The sequence below is a fragment of the Epargyreus clarus genome, unplaced genomic scaffold, assembly GCF_041222505.1.
Source record: "Epargyreus clarus isolate Ecla_fem2 unplaced genomic scaffold, WU_Ecla_fem_2.2 ptg000005l, whole genome shotgun sequence".
In the NCBI taxonomy this organism is placed as follows: Eukaryota; Metazoa; Arthropoda; class Insecta; order Lepidoptera; family Hesperiidae; genus Epargyreus; species Epargyreus clarus.
This window is the reverse complement of record NW_027332213.1, coordinates 3,512,000-3,533,032: the sequence shown is the minus strand read 5'-3', so window position 1 is coordinate 3,533,032 and position 21,033 is coordinate 3,512,000. Positions and strand designations below refer to the sequence as shown.

The 21,033-nt window shown below is 34.0% G+C and overlaps 1 protein-coding gene across 3 annotated transcripts in view; it reads left to right on the top strand.

Annotated features, from left to right (window-relative positions):
* Positions 1 to 21,033, top strand: part of chp (leucine rich repeat containing G protein-coupled receptor chaoptin) — a 74,655-nt gene continuing 53,622 nt past the window's right edge. For all 3 annotated transcript variants that reach the window (XM_073093874.1, XM_073093875.1, XM_073093873.1), the window contains exon 1: positions 1 to 266. The gene's annotated coding sequence lies outside the window, so the exon portion shown is untranslated. The remainder of the gene's footprint in view (positions 267 to 21,033) is intronic.

Here is a 21,033-nt window from a genome sequence, read left to right as displayed (position 1 = left end):
GCCGCGAAGACGCGCGTACCCCACGCTCGCGTCGAAACGATAAAACGAAAACTCACGTTCAAAAAACGAAAACAGTGTTTGTTCTTCAATTAACAGTGCTGGACGAAACGGAGAATATTCGTTTTTATTTATTTTTATTTTATTAATTTAAATGTGATTCGAGGGTAGCTTCCCCGGGAGTATTGCCATAGTAACGAATGACGTCAAGTTCAGGGGCGGCTAGTGCATAATAGCCACCTTTGTTTTCAGTTTTTCGCGAATTTAAGGTGAGGCTCCACATTTTTCTATTGATGATTCATTTTATGTAAGTACATAAGTTTAAACCTGTATGGTTGACGTGCTTAGTCATAAGTGATTTATTGTCGTTTGATTTGTAATTGCGTTTGCAATTATTTGTCATTAAACCTTAATTATATCTGCGATAAAATGCCTACATTTTCATATCTGAATCGAAGCTAGCGGATTTGTTTAATTTTATATTATGTTATTTCTAGAATTGTATGTTGTCATATTGTATTGTTAAAAGCTTTGTCTAATCGTATAATTATTTCTATTTATAATAAATGTTAGAACGTATTATTTGTGCCGAATATTAATTTATCTATGTATAATGACCTAATCAGACTTACTCGTAATTATCTAATTAAGGTCGATGATAAGTTGCTACTCAGCCTGTTTGGCAACCCACAGTCCACCATGCTGGTCAAGTGTGATTCAGTAGATTTAAATACCTTTGAGAGAATAAAATTGGTAATTTTTGAAGAGTATTTTCGTCACGCTATATTTATTACTATCAGGTAATATTAATAAAAACCAAATAATTATTACCTACTACTGATTTGAAAAATAATTTGATTTAATAATAAAATGCATTATTATTAATACTTATTATAAATGTGATAACAACTGTTCTAGTAATCAAATTATAATTTGTTAATACTTAAGTGTAATGTTATATATATTAAGCCGTCATAATACGGAATATTAATCCCAGATTATGGGAGCTGAAAGACACAGATTCTAATTAATATCACATACCTATGATCAGAATAATATACGCAGCAGCAGCAGAAAAGAATTATCGCTAGCTAACTATCAAGGAAAACATCGTGAGGAAACCTACATACGTGAGACAACTCTGTAACGTTCTCCAAGGTGTTTGAATTCTACTAACAAGTATTTGTTCCAAACATTTCCGTAACCAACTGTACCTTACCGTACCGTATCGAAACCCCGTAAACTTTTCGGATACTCTAAAATGAATTTGAAACACATGTGTGTACATGTTCACATGTACTTAAGAAGTAATACTTATTTGACATACTCGTAAAATGTGTACATGCGTAAGTGAAACTATTACAAAACAAAAAAAATACAAAATTATACAATACGACACGACGTATCGCATCATCGTCTCGTATTGTATCGCTACTATATCATACCTTAAAAATATGCAAAACTTTTAATACTTTCTAGCTAACTTTATAGTGTCGATATTAAATATGTATTTAAAATAATCACTTTCATCGTTTTCTCAAACGCCCAAAAAGAAAGAAAACTGCAAAAACATTAAAGTTACCTATTCTGCAGGTCGTGAGACACTCATCCGTCATGATATCGAACGGTACGCGCTATTGTATTCTCCCATCAATGTCAATATTGTTCGAGAGTTTTGTTGCGAATACAATGCAAATTAAGTTGCTCCAATCCGATTATGATAGTGGAACTACGCCATTCGGATTTCAAACATCTACACGTACGTGCATACCAATCAATGTATAAATCTCATTATATAACTCCAGTGCAATCGTAATTTAATTATATTGAAATTCTGTGAATCTTCGCGTAGTTATTTATTCGCGTAGTATTTTTCCATGAATTGTAAATGTTTTTGGAGTAAAAATATTGTATTACTCGTATGTCTGTTGTTTCGTGAAACTCGGCACGATCAGTTCGGTAATTTGTTTAATTAAAGTAATTTCCACGTATCGTACAGATCATATTAAGCGTATGATAATTAATTTTCAATAATTTCAAAAATCAGCGGTGCGTCCCTTGGATATATACCCAAGCCCACTGAAACGAGACACCGAAGTTCGTACCACTGGGCATCAACCATTTGTTATCTTACATACACATAAAAAACTAATCTCTACAATTATATTTATTACTTACTATACATTTATCCTTACTTAGTTTTCAATTAAGTATTTATTAGTATAAAGTATTGATTTTTCATTAATTATCGAGATACAATAAAATACTTATTGCGAATTGAGAAGTAATGAAAAATGAATTTTCTGAAAGCTCTATTGTTCATAAATTAGTTGCAATGGTGTTGTATAATATTGAGGAAAATATTTCCAATTTATTATTGTTTTTCCTATTCTTTATATCTCGTTTTTCCGGTTATGACTAGATGTTTTTACGGAATAATGTTTTTATGATTACGCGTTATCGTATAATATTTATTTGAATAGAGGATACATTTTTAATATAAAAATATAGTTTTATAGGTTTACCGTAATCTTTATGCATTTATTAAGTGGACATAAAAATTGTTTTATGATCACATTTTTGGCATATATTTTAGGACTAAAACATTTCAAAATTTCACGACGTTAAAATTGGTCTTAGTATTAGGACAAAAAGAATATTAATAATATGTATGTAATGTATGTAATAATGGAATGTATATTAATGTTATATTATTGTGTTCTCTGACCACAAGCGTGATTTTTTGGCTTAGTAACCTCAACCGACCGTCTATTAAATCTGTAACACGATTGGCTTATATTTCGAAGGTGGCAGTACCAATATAGGTTTACCGGGGACATACCATCGCCACACCTTTTTGAAGCGTGAAGCAGTCCTTTCGTTTCGGTGGTAGGGTGTTGGTGCCGGCTGACTTACATATGAGGCGACTACCTTCCTCAGGAACGCAACGTATCTATGACTCACTTGACAATTGACAACAAACTCTTTTCTATGTGAAGTGGGTTACATTATGTCTGGGCGGTAGTGACCACTTACTATCTGGTGAACTCCCTTACTACTCCACTACTTATAAAATATACAGGATATTTGGTGATTGGTGTCGGAGCCTTTCAATGTCCATACGCCATATATATTATACTACATATTAAAGTACAATAATAATGCTCTTCCGACAGCCTTTACCTCGAAAATATATCCGGGTAAAGAGGGTATACTCGAGACACGGATAATCTCTACACCCTATATATGCTGACTGCTATAGGATATGAAGGTGTGAGGAAAGGAAATCTTCGTTATTATCAATATTATATGCGCACTCGACTAAGTACGAATATACAAAAAAAAGATTAATATATTAATTTCTATTATGATAAATATTGTTCGCTTATTTTTGTCTCACTGTTTACATTGAATTTTCTATTAGAATGAGAGGGCCTTAAATAATCGCCTGATCACGACAGGTATGCTGATAGATAGAATTCACATAGGTCCCTGTAAATATCATAAACAGTTTGTAGTGTGTTAAGTAGAAGCCTAATTCTGCCTGACAACAGCATTCATTGTTCTGCTGTGTTTTGATCTGAAGGTTGTATTAAGGCAGTGTACTAATGTGTTCAGCTTAGTCCTTAGGGGATAGTCGTGTTGACTATAATCAATTATCAGAGACACGTTTACCCTCTGGGAATTGAACCTTGGTCCTATAATTAGCTGGTGGTCATGACAATCATACTAATACGACTAATTATGTCACAATATTGATTTTTGTGACCCAAAAACCAAAAGTTACTGGGTTCAATAAATAAGTTTGGTAATATAGCGAGGTAATGACTAGTGTCTTGGGTACACTTCCTCGGAGCAGCGATTCGGTTCATTTATTAGATTTATGGTTTTAGTTTACGTTGTAATAAGTTTGTTTTAATATCTACTTGAAGTGGAGTACTCATAGCCCAGGTTATGTAGATTTTAACCGTCTCTACAAATTTCATGTTGCATGCTTCAGAAGCTAAACTCAGCCAGATTATCACTGGAGTCATTAATATATCCGAAACGGATTGACAACTAACCGATACCTTCTTTCACCAATCCCCATTGAGCAGCTATTTACTTACCACCAGCCTTTGACAGTCTGCCACTGGACATCTGCCTCTATTTTGCGATACACTAGCCTGTCCTGCCCTCTTTCTTCTTCTAGTCATCAATCCGCCTGGTCAGGGGGCGATCAGTACTTTAACACAGACATATTTTCATTCCAGACTTTTGCTTCCCTACTGGTTATCTATCCTGCGACATAGCCTACAACTTAATCCAGACTTCCCCGTGCCTAAAGAGACAAAAAAATATTTCTCAATAAATAATAACAATCCACTAATAATATACCCTTAGGTTTCAGCCTCATTACACAATAACGGCTTGATAATTGCTTGGTCTATATTTTTAACCCATTTCATCTCTAAACTGGTATTCTTTGCGGCGCAGAGGCTGCACCCGCGACACAATACTTTGTTAACGATGTCAGTCGGCCGCCGGATAATGGGTCACACTGACTCAGACGTATCATTTATAGGGTTAGATTTGAAATGTTATTTTAATGAAATTAAAGCAAAAATCGGGCAAACAGTTCTGCCGCAATGAATCATGCTGAACACGTATGTATTTAAGGTTATTATTTTGTACTAAAATATGACCGTGCCGTGCTGTTCTATGATAATGGGTCACATTGAGCACAGACGTATAATTTATAGGGTTAGATTTGAAAAGTTATTTTAATAAAATTAAAGCAACAAAAGTGCAGTTCTACGGCAATGAATCATGCTGAACACGTATGTATTGAAGGGGTTAGATTTTAAATTATATTATTTTGCACTAAAATGTAACCGTGCCGTGCTGTCCTATGATAATGGGTTAAACTGAATACAGACGTGCCATTTAAGGGGTTAGATTTGTAATGTTATTTTACTACAATTGAATTAGCAAATAAGCATGCAGTCCTACAAAAATGAGTGACATGAAGCATAAATGTATCATTTAAAGTATTTGAAATATATGTTTAATTAAATTGACGCAGCTTGCAGTCCTGCAGTAATAAGTTACACTGAGCACAGACGTATCATTTATAGGCTTAGATTTGAAATGTTATTTTAAAGGAAGTAAGTAAAGCAGCGGGCAGCCATACGGTAATGGATCACAATGTGCATGCATGTATTTAAAGGGTTAGATTTAAAAAGATATTATTTTGCTTTAAATTGTGACCATGCTGTGCTATGATAGTGGGTCATAGCAGTGGTCTGAGCATAGATATACGAGTATCGTGTTGGGGCTAGATTTTAAACGTGTTTTTAATACAAGCAGCAAACGAAGATAAATATTTTAATAATTAAGATTTCCGCCGGTAACACGTAGCATTCCAGTCCTTAAGAAATGCAAGTAGCAAATAAGCATGCAATGCTGTCCTATTATAATGGGTCACATTAAACAGGAATAGATACAGGGTAAAATTTGAAATGTACTTTTTTAATATAATGAAAGTAGCAAATAAACATGTAGTCCTATGAAAATGGGTGACATTAAGTGTAGACTGTACACATATCATTTAAAGCGTTCAAAATGTATTTTAATTAAATTGAAGTACTTAGCGTGCAGTTGCGGTAATGGGTCATGTGTTTAAAGGATTACTTTCGAAATGTAATTTTAATCAAATTGAAATAGCAGGTGAGTTCGTATTCGTGGGGTAATGGTCATACTGAGTAATCCGTATCATTTGAAGGGTTAAGGGTTAAATTAAAAGCGCAGACGACTATGTGATGACTGTAATAGATATGTAAAATTAATCACAAATAGGATTCCGACCTATGGTCATTTTGTTTCCTCTAAGGGCTTAGTTGGAGTCCCTCGCGATTCTAGTCCTGCGTAAGGTCAGCCTTCCATGTGATTAAAACCTACCTAACTCAACCGGATTGCTACCCCTACGGACTAAGTTGGAATCCCTCCTGTTAATATCAAAATAGAAAACAACAGCATTATAATTCTGACACGACAGAGAAAAAGGTAAGATAATAGTGTTTTCGGAATTCACCAGCAACCCATACCACACACACATTCATGCGTCTATCACTTACAATCTGATACATTGTCTTATTAATATTATGCAAAAAATAATATTAAAAAGATTAAAATGATGCAAAACTTATTATGATGCAACTCTAAATTGAAAGTTAGAGGCTGCGTATTCCACGTTGACTACCAAACTAAAAAAAATAGTATCCTGCATTATACTTTCACTTTAAAATAAAATAAAAACAAAACACACTTTGAAAACGTAGGTACTCTTGACAATGAGGGTCCTTGTGTGAAAAATGGTGAAATGGTGAAAAATAGGCTTACAAATTCCATGACATTTGGCATTGTTACCCTTACAATGGATAAGTACGAAATATATTTTGCATTACTTTTGTTACATACGGTATTTAAGTGAATCAAAAACCCGAAGGTAGAATTGCCATAATTTGTCGCGATTCTTATTTCCCCTGTTTCCCCTTGCTATGCTTCTTGCTATATCATTGCTATGTTTCCCCTCACCATGGCAAATGTTAAGGTCAAGTCTTATTGATTATGACCTTTAAGAACATTAGTATTGAGTTCCATACGTACCTAATTCTCTGCCATATGCAGCAACCATAAACCTCTACACTGTTTCCTGCATTGTTGTTTTTTTGTGTGCCATAGGCCATCTCTGCCATATAAAGCAACTATATAGATATGTCTTTACACTGTTTTCTTCATTGTTGTTTTTTTCGTTTGTCATTTGTCTAATAAATAAAGGTATCCACTACTACTGACTTTTATATTATGCTAAATATTAGTATGTGAACCCGTAAGCATACAAATACATAAAAATAAACTTCTATAACAATATTTATACATATGCGATGAAGCTTGTGTACTTACAACACACGCTATGTTACTTGTTAATTCCCTATGAAGTGTCATCATACATTTCTTCTCTTAGAGATTCCACGAATTAACATATAACTACTTATATTTTTTAAATAATTTATTTAAATAGCCAAAACTTCGAAACAAACACAAAACTATAGCCAAGTAACCAACGTAACATGATTCTATAACCAAAACATAAAAATCGTTTTCTCATACAAATGAAGGATGTTGTAATGGTACTCGTATATTAACGCTAATGGTAGAGCCTAACAAAATTAGCCTTTAAACATTTGGGTGTAGAGTCTTTATTGCATAGTAGAGGCTTTAATTTGCCAAGCGAAATTAGTGTCTATGTCACAGATAATAAGAGGGGCGAATAAGTGCATTGAGATTTACGCGAGGTCTCGTTGCGTAACTAATGTTGACATCGACCTAGCCGATGGTATGAGTGGGCGTGGTCCTACCATTTGTTCTCGAAGATAAGTCACTTTTTATAAAGTATAGAACCTACTTATATTTAAGTGGAGCGTACTCTAACCTAGTTTGTAGACTATACAGATGACGACCCCAATTTATTGAGGTCGAAAATAGCGAAGAAACGATTTATGAGAGAATGTGTTTTCTTCTTTACAAAAATTCGGGCTGATGTAACAAAAAATTGAAGGGATAGAGAAGATTAAAGAAAAAAGTTAAATAATGGTATGGAAAGCGTTCGATTTATTTATTTTATTTATGAGTTACGTATTTCTTTCAAATAAATAAACATAAGTAGGTAAGATAATTTATCTAGCAATATATTCGAAATATCATCGTTTGATAAATGAGATACAATAGTAACTCTTAAATATTTGTTGACCCAAAATATGTACCTGCGAGCAATCGAAAGTGTTAGAGGCCTAAGACGCAAAAAACTTGTTTTATTTGAGTACACCTTTTGTGGATTTAGTCGCCATCTCCGGAGTTTTGGAGACGAAAAGTGGGTTTTAAGCTCATCTGGAATTTAAGTATTCTATTTATGATATGTTATGGGGTCTGATCTACTCTTAAGTGGTCGTTCATGGGATAATCAATACTAGTATAAAGGAGTCTTAGTAGTTGCTGTCCTTGAAAACTTAAGTTGCAACGCCTTCTAAAACTCTCGATCTTAACGCTACTCTACATGGTATGTTAGGACGAAACAGGTGAAAGTTTAGTTGGCACAGCTGTTTAATATGTACGAACATACTCGTAAGTATCGCTTCCGTAACTTATGAGTACGATTTCTGAGTACAACTTAATTCATTTGAATCATCATAGGTAGGTATCATCCTATTTCAAAAACACATGAAATTGTAGGGTCTTCGTCTTTCTATAATGGTATACCATTTGTCTCTATAACTGCCTATAAATGGAACAAAAGCTCTACCTAGGATTGTATATAAGTTACTACTCATGATTACTTACATTTGCTATCATTTAATAGTCAGTAAAAAAATATTTATTATTACTAAATATGCAGTGCGGGGATTAGTATGTTTAGAAATGAACTAACTATATAAAAATCATTTACATATTTAATCATTAATTACCCTGCAGTCAATCATTTAATGACCGTTACCATGACCGCGCTCAGCGAATCAATTGTAATTCGTCATAAACATAGTTAAAAAAATATTAGTTCGAACAAATATGAAAGACACTGAGTATAAATAAAAATAAGGTATGAGTGAAACTCTAAGTGGAACATTGAATTAATTGAAACTTTCATAGGTTTTAACGGTACCAAAAATGAATTGCGAAAACCTATAAACTTGTTTTTGAAAGGTTTGCCATGTCTTTTACGGGGTAATATAAAACACATCTAAAATAACTTCAAAAGTATCAGAATATTGTTCACCCCGAATATATCTAGAGTAGGTATGAAATTTGAATCAGTTGATACTCATTAAAGAACATTATACTTACTTACCTAACAAGTATTTGCCTTCACCTACACAAAATATAAAAAACAATGCAATATAACTTATTACACGCTTTTTATTAGCTTCACCTGTATGTTTGTATGTTTGTTTGTATGTTTGTAACCGACTTCTTTGGGCGCGATTTTGACCCACTTTAAACGGCCAGATTTCGTTCAAACTTTGTAGATTTATTTCACAATTATACTATTTACTGTTCCTTAATTGATTCCTAGATTCATTTAGATTTTCTACTTTTTAGTTAATTTTATCATAAAAGCGTGTTTTTTAGTTTTTTGAACTATATTTATTTATATTAAATTGTTCTTCACTATACATACTACTTGTTTGTTCTTAACTTGTATACATATATGAATACTGTATATCAAATGTATAATCTCACTAAACATCCCTTTGTTCTAAGCCCCGACAGTCACATCACTGCAATTAATAATAATGTTTAATATAGTATATTACTGCAGTTTGGTCGTGTGTTCACGCTATTCTCGACCCTGTCGTTCCTTTTATTGTTCCACAACAGGGTGTACAATCGGTTGTAGGTTCCACCAGCTGTGCTCCTGGGTTAACTCGTCACCTGCTCCACTTCGCCCACGCTCTTCCGATTGAGAGTAATTAACTACGTGTTAGTTGATTAACGTTGAAGTCTAGATACGGAGCGATGGGGAAATGAGGAAGTCTTTAGAATTGATTGGATAGTTGACTTTTTTACAGCTTTTGACTGTTACGATAGTGTGAAGAAATTGGTGGGTTTATTTTTATTTGATGCACAAAAGTTTAGAGGAAAAGAAAGCTTGAAATAAGGAAAGATGTTTGATATTATAATAAAAGGTAAGGAATGTTTGTACTTTATAGAATCCTGTTTTAGTCACAGAGGCTCTTCTACTACACCTATTTCTGTTCTGTTTCATTATGGTAGTATGTAATGCTCATATATTCAGGTTTGTAGGGTTTACTAATCAACTTAATTTGCAAAGCCACGCACTAACATTACCTAAGTAGTATTTCAATCACACCAGAGGTTAATTAGGGATGTCCATTGGCGTTTTATCAGGCATACATAAAAGTATAAAACTAAAAGTAAAGAAAAAAATTCTAATAGAGGTAGGTATATGTAATTATTTTTTTCCTAATGTGTTATTTAGGAAATTCAAATTTGATGTGAATGTCTCAACTGTCACCCTTTGTTTACAGATTCATATGAAATGTTTACTACTTATTTATAAAACCTACTCTATTAGTTACACGAATTCGATGATCATAGCGCTTATATCAGTAATAACCCTATAGGTTACAGAAACAACCAATAGTACACAATAGTATATGTAACTTTATGCTTTACAACCATTAAGATTCAGTTTCACAAGCGGTTACAGTGAAACCGCGAATCAATACTGTATCAGTTTTCAGTTTGATATGCTTGCTGAAAAATAAATGGTTTTATACAATACCTACGTACAATTTACGATGCCAACGCGATGAATTTAAAGAGCTCAGGAATCTATGAAAGACTTCAGAAAGGAACAATTATATCTAGGAACTATTGTTCTGAATAATCTATATAGTATAAAACATGTTATCGTAAGTATAATTTGTCTCCAACTCATTATTTTCACACTGTAAGGCACCGTTCTCCTCTCACATTGAGAAGGGTGGGTCAAAGTATACCGCGCTGGACAAGTGCATATTGGTGGACTTCGCGCATTTTTAACCTGAACACTATTTTTTAAAGAATTGCTTCGAGGTTTCTTTACAATGTTTCACTGCTAAAGCTAGTAAATATAAATGTTTATACGCACATAACTTCTTCCTTTCATCATTCATCATCTTCATCTTTAGTATAGAATTGCATATAGTGTACTATAGTGATACCGCCTTGTTTTTAGTTTTGTCTTGTATTTATTCATCTGCAACGAACAAGTAAAACTAGTTTTCATCTGAAATTATGGACTTAGCCACAAATATGCAACATACCTAATTAGTACGCAAAACCAAATAGGACCACGTACGCAAGAATTTGACCGCAATCATGTTAGAAGTTCTAACATGTTCTACTCGCGTTGCAATAGCCTTTATATGAAATTAAAATATCAAACGAGTATCCAGTCCACCAGATTGAAAGTAGCTCCTATCGCCCATGAATATTTTTAATCAATCCTACATAAGTTTGGTCATATATGCGTTATTACTATGACTAAGTTGGAATGTCTCACTAGTACGTATAGAGATAATTTAAGAGACAGCCACACCCTTTTAACTAGTATATTTAACTATTATAGACGACCATGGACGGCAATAGTAACTTAGGTGAACTGCATGCTCGTCTGCTACTCCTATATTATAAAAAAGCGCTTGACACTGCTTTATAAAACAAACAGCACCTGAGTGGAACCACTTGCACTTGCACTTACTAAACGTCTTAAGTATACACATCCATATGAAATATTACAGGTATTAGTAATCACCGCACATACGAGCAACCACGTACGAGTACGTTTATCAATTGCAACCGCAGGAGACTCGACCACAAATCTACTGAGGTCGAACGGTGACTCAGCGTATTAAATGACTCAATGTAATAGGTGTAAAAGTAGTAAATGGTCGGATATAATAATTAAAATGTATGCAATTAAAAGGTTCTTTAGGACAAGTTTTAAAAATTTTAATACTCCGTGTGGTCGATAGATATTTACGAGTAAACATGTACTTATTCTGTGTTATCATAGCATTGAAAATTGGTATGTTTTGTTCGTCTGTTGTTTTAAAATATTATGCTTAGTAGGAATATGAGACGTTAAACATAGCCCTTAGTAATTTCTGGTTTCTTATGAAATTTGTATCATCATCAACCCTTTACTGCCCCACTGCTGAGCACGGATCTCCTCTCAGAAAGAGAAGGATTCGGCCTAGTGCGAATTGGTAGACTTCACATACCTTTGAAAACTTTTCTTTTTAATAATTCTCAGGTATGTAGGTTTCCTCACGATGTTTTCATTCATCGTTTACGCAAGTGATAATTAACTTCTAATACGCACATACCTTTGAAAAATCAGATGTACGTGCCGGGGATTTGAACCTCGGACCTCCCGATCAAGAGGCCGCGTTTCTTAACCTCCAGGCTATCACTGCTTGAAATTAAATGAAATGAATGAAATTTGTATATAGGTATCTATCTTTAGACCTAAGCTATTCATTGACAAGACTGTTTGATAGCAGTCTTTCACTTAATTAGTTGTTTTCATGTGTTATATTTTAAATAATATAGTATTTGATATTGAATACTGCTAGAAACTTTTTAAAAAGGTTTAACTAAATTTCCATAGAACAATACCAGTAAAGATTTCTTTTTTCTTAAAAATGTCTAATTCTTACGTTTAAATTGCAGAAAATAAGCAAAAATACAGCTTTGACTCTCAGCTCACTTAAGATTCAGCACCAAGACGTTTATAACAGCTTATTCTCGTTGGAGACTAGCTGGCAAAGCATGGTAATTGGCTCCAGAGGTGTTGCTTCCTGTTTGAGGCTAGCTCCGGACGCTTTAACGCTTAGCTCTCGTCATTAGGCTCACTTGTTATTCATGTTCTGGAGTCAACTGGGCTCAACGTTTAGTCTGTGATTCCTAAACTGTACCTTTGTTAACACTGTAAGTAGTTCTACGTGGATTGACTGTGGACTGCGGAGCTCATCTCTGTTTTATAGCGGCAAGTTATGGTACGTTCTTGATCGAAGAGTCTTAAGATGGACATTTCAATTTTTTTGTCAATGACCTGTGATAACACTCTTTTATTTAACTCTGTTTCCAATCAGTTCTGAAGATAACTAAGGCCGAACTCAATTAAGGTTTCTAGTCTATTTTCTTTTTAGTTAATTCAATGGCACAGCTTATTCAGCTCGCCTCTTGACTAACACGTTTAAGACCATGATGTTTATGTTTAACCCTTCAACTTTTTACTCTTTCATCTACATTGATGAATTCTTCAAAAGTTAGGGCAAATTGACAATTTGAAGGTGGTAGAAGCTTTTGAGGTTTGATTCCGGCAGCACCACCGCCACATCTATTTCTGCTTCATAACAGCAGTTATGTGGTAAGGGAAACATACTTTTCCCAGGCGTTCCAGCTTAGTCCTCTGGTGTAGTGGCGCATCCATGATTGACCTCAGTTAGGAATATTTAATTTGGGGCTCATTACGGATGTCCATGGGTCCACATATGCTTGTCCATGTCCACTAATTGCTTACCATTAGGTACAGTACATACTCGTCTGCTACTCCTATATTATAAAAAAAAAATATTTCTCATAATCTGCCTCATCTCGCATGTTCAACTAGAAAGGTCATTGCTATTGAATATTCCCAACAAATCCCAATAGACTAGTCTACTTTTAGAGTAACTATAGTCCGATTCATAATTAGGTGTCCAAAATGTAAACAACGGTGTTGACCTATCAAGAAAATACGTTTCAAATGGTAGTTTCTTATTTTTGACGATATTAAGGTAATAAAACGATAATAAAATAATAATCGAAATACATTTAGTTCAATTCACATTTTTCAATATTTATATTACCTCAATTTCGTCCCATAACCTAATAATAATAAAAACAAGTTTTATGGTAGAAAATTAAAATTTGATAATGGTAATACAATCGGGATCCAAAACATTTTTTATGCCGCCATTTTTAAGTTTCGTTTAAGTTTTTTGTTGAGTTTGTTAAAGTTTTTATTTCTTGTTATTTTGTTTGGGTTTACATTACCTGTAATCGTATTTTGACAATGACATTTCTTTGTTTACATTTTGGACACCTAATTATGAATCAGACTATAGTATAGTATTCTAAACCAGTTGCACTGCGTCAGGTCCGTACGATTGGCAACAAGTCAAACTAGAGCGATTTATAGGTCCCAATACGACAACCTAAACCCCGAATCCATTCCACTGGTTATAAATAAGGTAGTATTCAGTTTATTGTTTCTCAGCTGTAACGAGATTAGCAATATGATTCCATTTTTACGATGCTCACACAATTCGATTTTGGTCTCTCAATCTGGAGAATTGTAGAAATCTGAGACACGTTTCTGATATTTCACAGTTATTTTAAAGAATGATATTTTTATTTTGTGTAGGCGGAGGTACTTACATATTGTCAGTTACAATATTTAATATACTACTACCGAATCGGATATTGGTTGTCAACTATACGGGTAACTGGTCAAAACTTGAACAACAAGAATTGGTTAATGTCCCACTGCTTGGTGTGGCTCTCCTCTCAGGGTTAAGTTGATTGTTTACTAATCTGTTTAAATACCCTTTTTTCCTTTAAATAATTTCTCACCATGTCTCTACCTCTAACATGCTATAAATATACTCATATCCACAATTAGAAAACATATTTACTATCGATTTTGCACCTGAATTTAAAACTCAACAGCCCTTTGACGTACGTTTTAAGCCCTTGCCAAAATTTTTATGAAACATATCATAGATAAGTATAGACATCTACATAGCGACGACTACAAGTATAGACATTAAATGAATCAAACGGCTGACAATTCTGTAAGCCATTTAATGCTGTCATGGCGTTATTTACGCAGACCAATGCCGACATGTGCGGTTATGTGGTGCAAAAACACGAAATCGAAGAAAAAGTGCGAGAAATATTGTTTCATTCGTAAATAATCTAAAAGCTACATTTTTTTTTCATATTTTTCAAACACGAAAATAGATGACAGTGACAATTTCAACTGGTGACATTTTCTTGTTAGGAGTGAGTAATCTTTACTAATCTATGAAAAATATTAAAAGCATGCCCATAAAGTTAAAAAGAATATTCTGGCATACTAGAATCAACTACTTTTATACTGTTGTTAATTCTTGTATTCCGTGACTGCGTGCTTAACTGTCATTACATAATTGCTGTAATTTGGGTGTTAATTACCATCATTGAATACTTGTAGCTAAAGAGAAGGTAGTTTACAACTTGTTGTGGCACGACATAAAATTAATGTTTGTAAGTTTATGTGACAATTTTCTAGTAATATGGAAGCAGCAAACTAGAATGCAAATTGGCCGAGTTTCTTAACCATTAGGCTATCCTAATGGTTAAGAAACTCGGCCTCTCAAACGAGGGATCCGACGTTCAAAAGTTTTTCCTAAGTTATGTGCGTATTACAAATTGATTATCACATGCTTAAAACCGTGAAGGAAAACATCGTGAGAAAACCTGCATATCTAAGAGAATTTATTAAAAAAAATCTCAAAGGTATGTGATGTATACCAACACGCACTTGGCCAGCGCGGTGGACTAATCCTTGTCATACTGAGAGGAGACCCATGTCCAGCAGTGAGACAATAATGGGTTGAAGACGAAACCAGAATATAGTGTACATAATGGTAAGATGGTATGGCTACTGCCAGCCATGATTGGTAATCAAACCTAGATATGATCGTAGTCCTTTCTGAGTTGATGAGTTCATTGCAACACGCGTCGCTATTCCTGCCTCCTTAATATAATATTTTATTTCTAAGTGTCACATAAATATAAAACATTATATTTTGAATATATAAGCTTCTGACTTTTGAAATACAAATCAAAGGAGAAATCTAAATTTATAGCAGTGAAATCCTTGCAATCTGCCAAAAAGCTCCGACATAATCCTGCCTTAAGCAAGGATCGCGAAAAGTGAAATAAGACGAAAACGTGGATATTACTGGGAACAAAGATAGAAACCATCTCCTAATGAAACTGGAAAAAATAACATCGCTGTAAATAATAAGTGTAATAACTTTAATTGTTAAAAGTTTGAGTGGCTCGTTTAATTAATTACTCTGCTGACTGCAATACTTTCTTTTGTGTATAATTGATTGCATCCCCTTTGTCTGTTTTAAATTAAAAATACGTTTACTCATTTCAAAAATAAACAATTAATAATCTTTCTATAATTATCATCAATAATTGCCCCACTGCTGGGTGCGGGTTTCTGCTTAGGATGACTGCGGATAATGATTTAAGTGTTGCCCATCTCAACGAATATGTGAAACTTGGTTTACTTTACTCGCATCTTTGAACGATACATAATTCCATTAATTATTAATAAAGGTCTAATTTGTGAAGGATAATGTTTGTTGCCATTAAATAATAGTTATCATCTTAAACATGATTACACTCAAATGTACACATTACTAAATAATTATAAAAATAGTAACATTTCATTAAAATAAATGTTATCAGCATGTGTATTTTCACACATTTCCTCCCACCGCCAAAATCGCGAGCCAAAAGGCAAATATTTTCTCAGAGAAAAAAAAACAGAATGGTAATGTAACTGGAAAGCTTGTTACAATAAAAATAAAGCAACGCTGAAACGGCCACTCTCGGTGGCTTCTTCTAAAAAATTCATGGCACATCCGAGGAAATATTTTAAATCTTGCCGCCTCCTGAGCACAGCTGCTTACTGCATACAGAATTGAGTTAAGTAGTAATCTCTGGTCTGTGCTCACGTGGTATGTGCAGTTTGATTTCCTTTTAAATTTAGACCAAATTTGAGATGACAGACCTCTACAGAATTCCACGCTTGTGCACTTAACGTTGAAATTATTTCTGAGGTAGATGTTCTAACTGAATAGGATAAGATTGCTGTTCCATCTTTACAACACGCAATCTGCATGTACGTAACAAACTAAAAAAATAAACGAAAGAACTACAATACCTTCTATCCCAAATGAAACACATTTGCGTTGCTACACCTAATGGCTAAGATGAAAAGTTTAGAAAAACTGAAAATGTCTCACCATATCCCTCAAACAAAATTACAGAAGAATTGAACTATTGGTCAGAAAAGGTGTGGCAGAAATACCGCTCTAAGATCAGTAAGATGACAACCCGCGTGGCGGAGCGGTCACTATATCGGTCTGAAGCACAGAGGGTCCCGGGCTCGAACCCCGGCCAGACAGATTTCTAAATGATGAATTTAGATTTCTGTCTCTGGGTCTTTGTGTTTGTGTATTTGTCTCTTAGTGTATCCATAGCACCCAACATACAGGAAATCCTAGTGTGGGGCAGTGGGTGTAGAAAGCGAAAGATACCATTTGCCTCATTTTATCGTGAAAAAGTTTTTTCGAAAACTCATAGGTATATCAGTACCATAAATGCTTACGTTTGGTAGTTGGAACAGAACACTTCACATCATATTCGTATATGGAACATCGAAATGCAGGCACAATTTTATCTAAAGCACTAACGTGTGTAGTCGTTAGTACTAGAACCATTTCACAGAGGAAGTTTGTTCTGATATTTCTCGAAGCATAAACTTCTCTTGATGTACCCGTACCGTTCTAATTGTTTTAAGTTTGCTACCAAAGGCACCTTTAGCAAACTATCGAACAATTTCTCAGTTAATGGACATATAGTTACATGTAACACAAGTTTCTACTTGTCTGTCTTTTTGTCGAATTTGTAACTAAAGAAAGTTGATTGTTATAGTGATCCTAATAAAACAACAGTACCCTTAGTATGAGTTTCTACGTTTTTACAAAAATTACTGTTTTTGTATTTGTTTACGTATTTCCCATAAATTTCCAATCTGTTCTGATATAGTCCGCTAGGGGCGCTGATTGGAAATGTATGGGCAAATACGTAAACAAATACAAAAACACATTTTTTTGTAAAAACTTATACTAAGGGTACCTACACAGTACCTAATTCTCGTTATTTGCAATATGTTGTCCAAAATACATAGTATGAACTGGGTTACTCGCCGTCAACCTATTCCTCCAGTGGGACCGCTTGGCATGAGCTCTCAAGGCGAGAAGGACTAGACCATAGCCCACCATACCATTAAAGCAAGTGATCATTAATCTATACGCATAAAACAGTATGAGGTTTTCACTGCTGTTGCAAGGTGGCTTCATTTATTGAAATATCTTCCCCATAAGGGCCATAATTAAAGTTTTAACATAAGCAAGCAGCGTAGTTAATTTCATAAATTGTACCTCTCCTGTTAAAATTCAAATAGATTTAATGTATTTTTTAATATTGTAAGTAGCACACAGTCCACCTGATGGTAAGTAGCAACTGCCGCCCATGGACATCTATAATCAACCCCAAATAAGACTGAATTCCTAGCTGAAGTCGGTCACAGGTACGTTGCTTCCCCAGACGACTAATTTGGAATGTCTCTAATGAGTATTTATTGCTTACCCTCCAAACCGGAACACAGTAGCGTTTAGCTCTGCTGTTATTAGGCACAAATAGATGTGGTACCAATTTTATACCTTACAATTTACAAATACATTTAAACTCACAATTAACAAATATACAATACATTACAAATTACAAATACATTTGTAAATTGTAAGCTATAAATCAAAGTGAAACGTATCAACGTCATTTAATCATCTAAATGTGATACGCGTCACTGCTCTCATCGCTTTCAACTGAAATCTATATCGGAATTTATTCACAAACAAAATTCCCTGTATTGAAAGTCATCGCAGGTTCCCTTTGACGTTCATTATGTTTAAACGCTCATTTGAATCAAAGAGAATCGACAGGATCTGTATAAAGGTCAGATTATCTTTTACTTATATTAATTAATTAATTCAAAGCTTTTAACCTATAATTTCATGTTTGCTCGGCTTAATTATTTTGTGTCAGGGAAATGGAATAATTATGTCCTTATAACGGCTTAATTAAAATAATAAATTATATTCCTTGACCACATAGTACTTTTGTTTACTATATCACTTATTTTCACTTCTACAGCTTTGTCAACATTATTAATTCTGACTAATTGTTCTTAACAATTAGCCTTCAAAGATGAGAAAAGTTAAACCTAAACTTTAATTTAGATGATGCTCTATTTTATAAAACTACAATTTATTTAAGTTAAGTTTAGAGGCTTACCTGGGAGAATCTAAAAAATCGGTTTCAAAAACTAGTATTTTATAAAGAACCAATAGCATGTGAGTCCTAAAACTGTATCAACTCAAATTTGAGCACCGTCTCCCTTCCATTAAAGAGTATTGTTCTAAAACGAAATGTTAGTAACTCCCCTGAAAAGATTGAAAGCCTTCCATAGATGGTCCAGACAGGTCTTGTTAGGCAGATAATCCTTTGTTCTGAAGTTCTGTTTTACAGTTGGGACCACGGATCTAAAAATGTACACTCTGCCTCATATTAAAATTCTTTCAAACATTTTCTCAAAACATTTAAAGATATCACTGAAATTTTATCTAATTACTAAGATATAGGTCTAGAAAATTTTATAGTGTTTTCTACTCTAAAGAGACGAGGAGGAAACAGCAATAATGTGATTTAAATAAGTACAAAACAGACAATACGGGTCTTAATTTCTGTCTCACGATATCTAAGGTACACAATTTTACCTGGTGAGTATAATGTTTTTCGACCCTATATTTTTCTTATTATTTTGTACTCCTTGCACCGTAAATGACTTGACGGATTTTAAGGGACGAGGTGAAAGTGACATAGGTGATATTTTAAGCAGTCAGTTTTTGCGTTTTTTGTAATAATTATCTAGTTATAACTTTTTCTTGGGCGTATGTTCAATTTAAATCCATGGTCGGCATACATTTCATTTCAATCATCCAGCCTTCGATGTCCTATTCTTTATTTTTTGCTTTTCACGCTCGTGAGTTGATGAAGCAACGGATTCTTTTGTTTTCGCATTCGATCAAAAAATGTTTGAAAATTTCGAAAAGTACATAGACGTTGCGACACTTTGTGTAAAGTGAGCAATGTTCTCGTATGTACTAAATTAAGACAAAGATAGGAAAAATTACTTGCTTGCATTTAATTCTAAATTGAATAGTAGGGATAAGTAATTATAGAAACCGAAAAATATTTTTTATTTAAAAAGTAATGTAAACTCAGAACGTCGACCAGACTGGAAGAGAGCTGGCGGCTACTTCGCCCAAAGACTGAGCCTTGCCGTGCAGCAAGAGAACGCCGCCAGCATTTTGGGAACCATGCCTCACACGGCCAATATAGATGGTTTGTTTTATTTATAATTATTTTTGTTTTTATTCCCCCCTTTTTTATATATGTACATAAATATAGTTTTAATCTTTTAATTATATGTATTGTAAATATGTTTTTTTATGAATAATGCAATGTATATTTATAAAACATTGAAACATGAGTTAATAAATAAAGTCATAAACTCAGCATTATATAGTAGTCAGTCGTTAATTTAAATAAAGTCCCATTTACAACTCCTTCGAGTTATACGTATAATATTGATTTAATATGTAAGCTAACAGCTATTTCGACACGCGAAACATTTCATCACACATCAACGATTACATAACAGATATACAAACAAACGTTACATTTGATTCATCACGCTATCGGAAAGTTCGAAATCAGGACGGTTTACGTTATCAAAGTAGACTTTGATGTACAAAGTAACTTTGATACTATTTATCAAAGTTATATAAATAATATTAAAGTTACCGTGATGAATAATGCTGAAGTTGTAGGAGTAGAGACGTTTGTAGCGTAGTGAATTTTATGCCAGATGAAATTAATAATACATTCTAAATTATTTTAGTCGTGATTCTTAGATCTACCCAATAGATTGTTATATACCCATAATGACCTTTTTAAGGTGGTCCCTTTGTCGTTGTCCCGTGGTCCCTTAAGAACCCTTTGTCGTTGGATTCCGGAGACACCACCACTACACCTTTCTTCTGCCTAAAGCAGCAGTGTTCAGCGCCGCTGTGTTCTGATTTGAAGAGTGTGGTAAGGGAGATATACTTGTCTGATGCATTCAACTTAATCATAGGGGTAGAGACGCATCTGTGACCGACCTGACGTAGGACTATTATCTTATCTGGGTTAGGTTACAAATGTCCATGGGCGGCAGAAACCACTTACCATCAGGCGCACTGCATGCTCTTTTGCTATTTCAATATTATAAAAAATTAACAACCAATCATGTAAACTGACCACAAATACCATGCAACACAAACCACGCACATAATATATTATGTTTCAGCATATACATAATACACCATAGCAGCCCACTTTAATTCTTCGACTCAACCCTCATCAAATCGTCATATCTATTTCCAAAATCATGGATGAAGGCTGTGACTAAAATTCATACGCGCTTCCGGGCTTTAG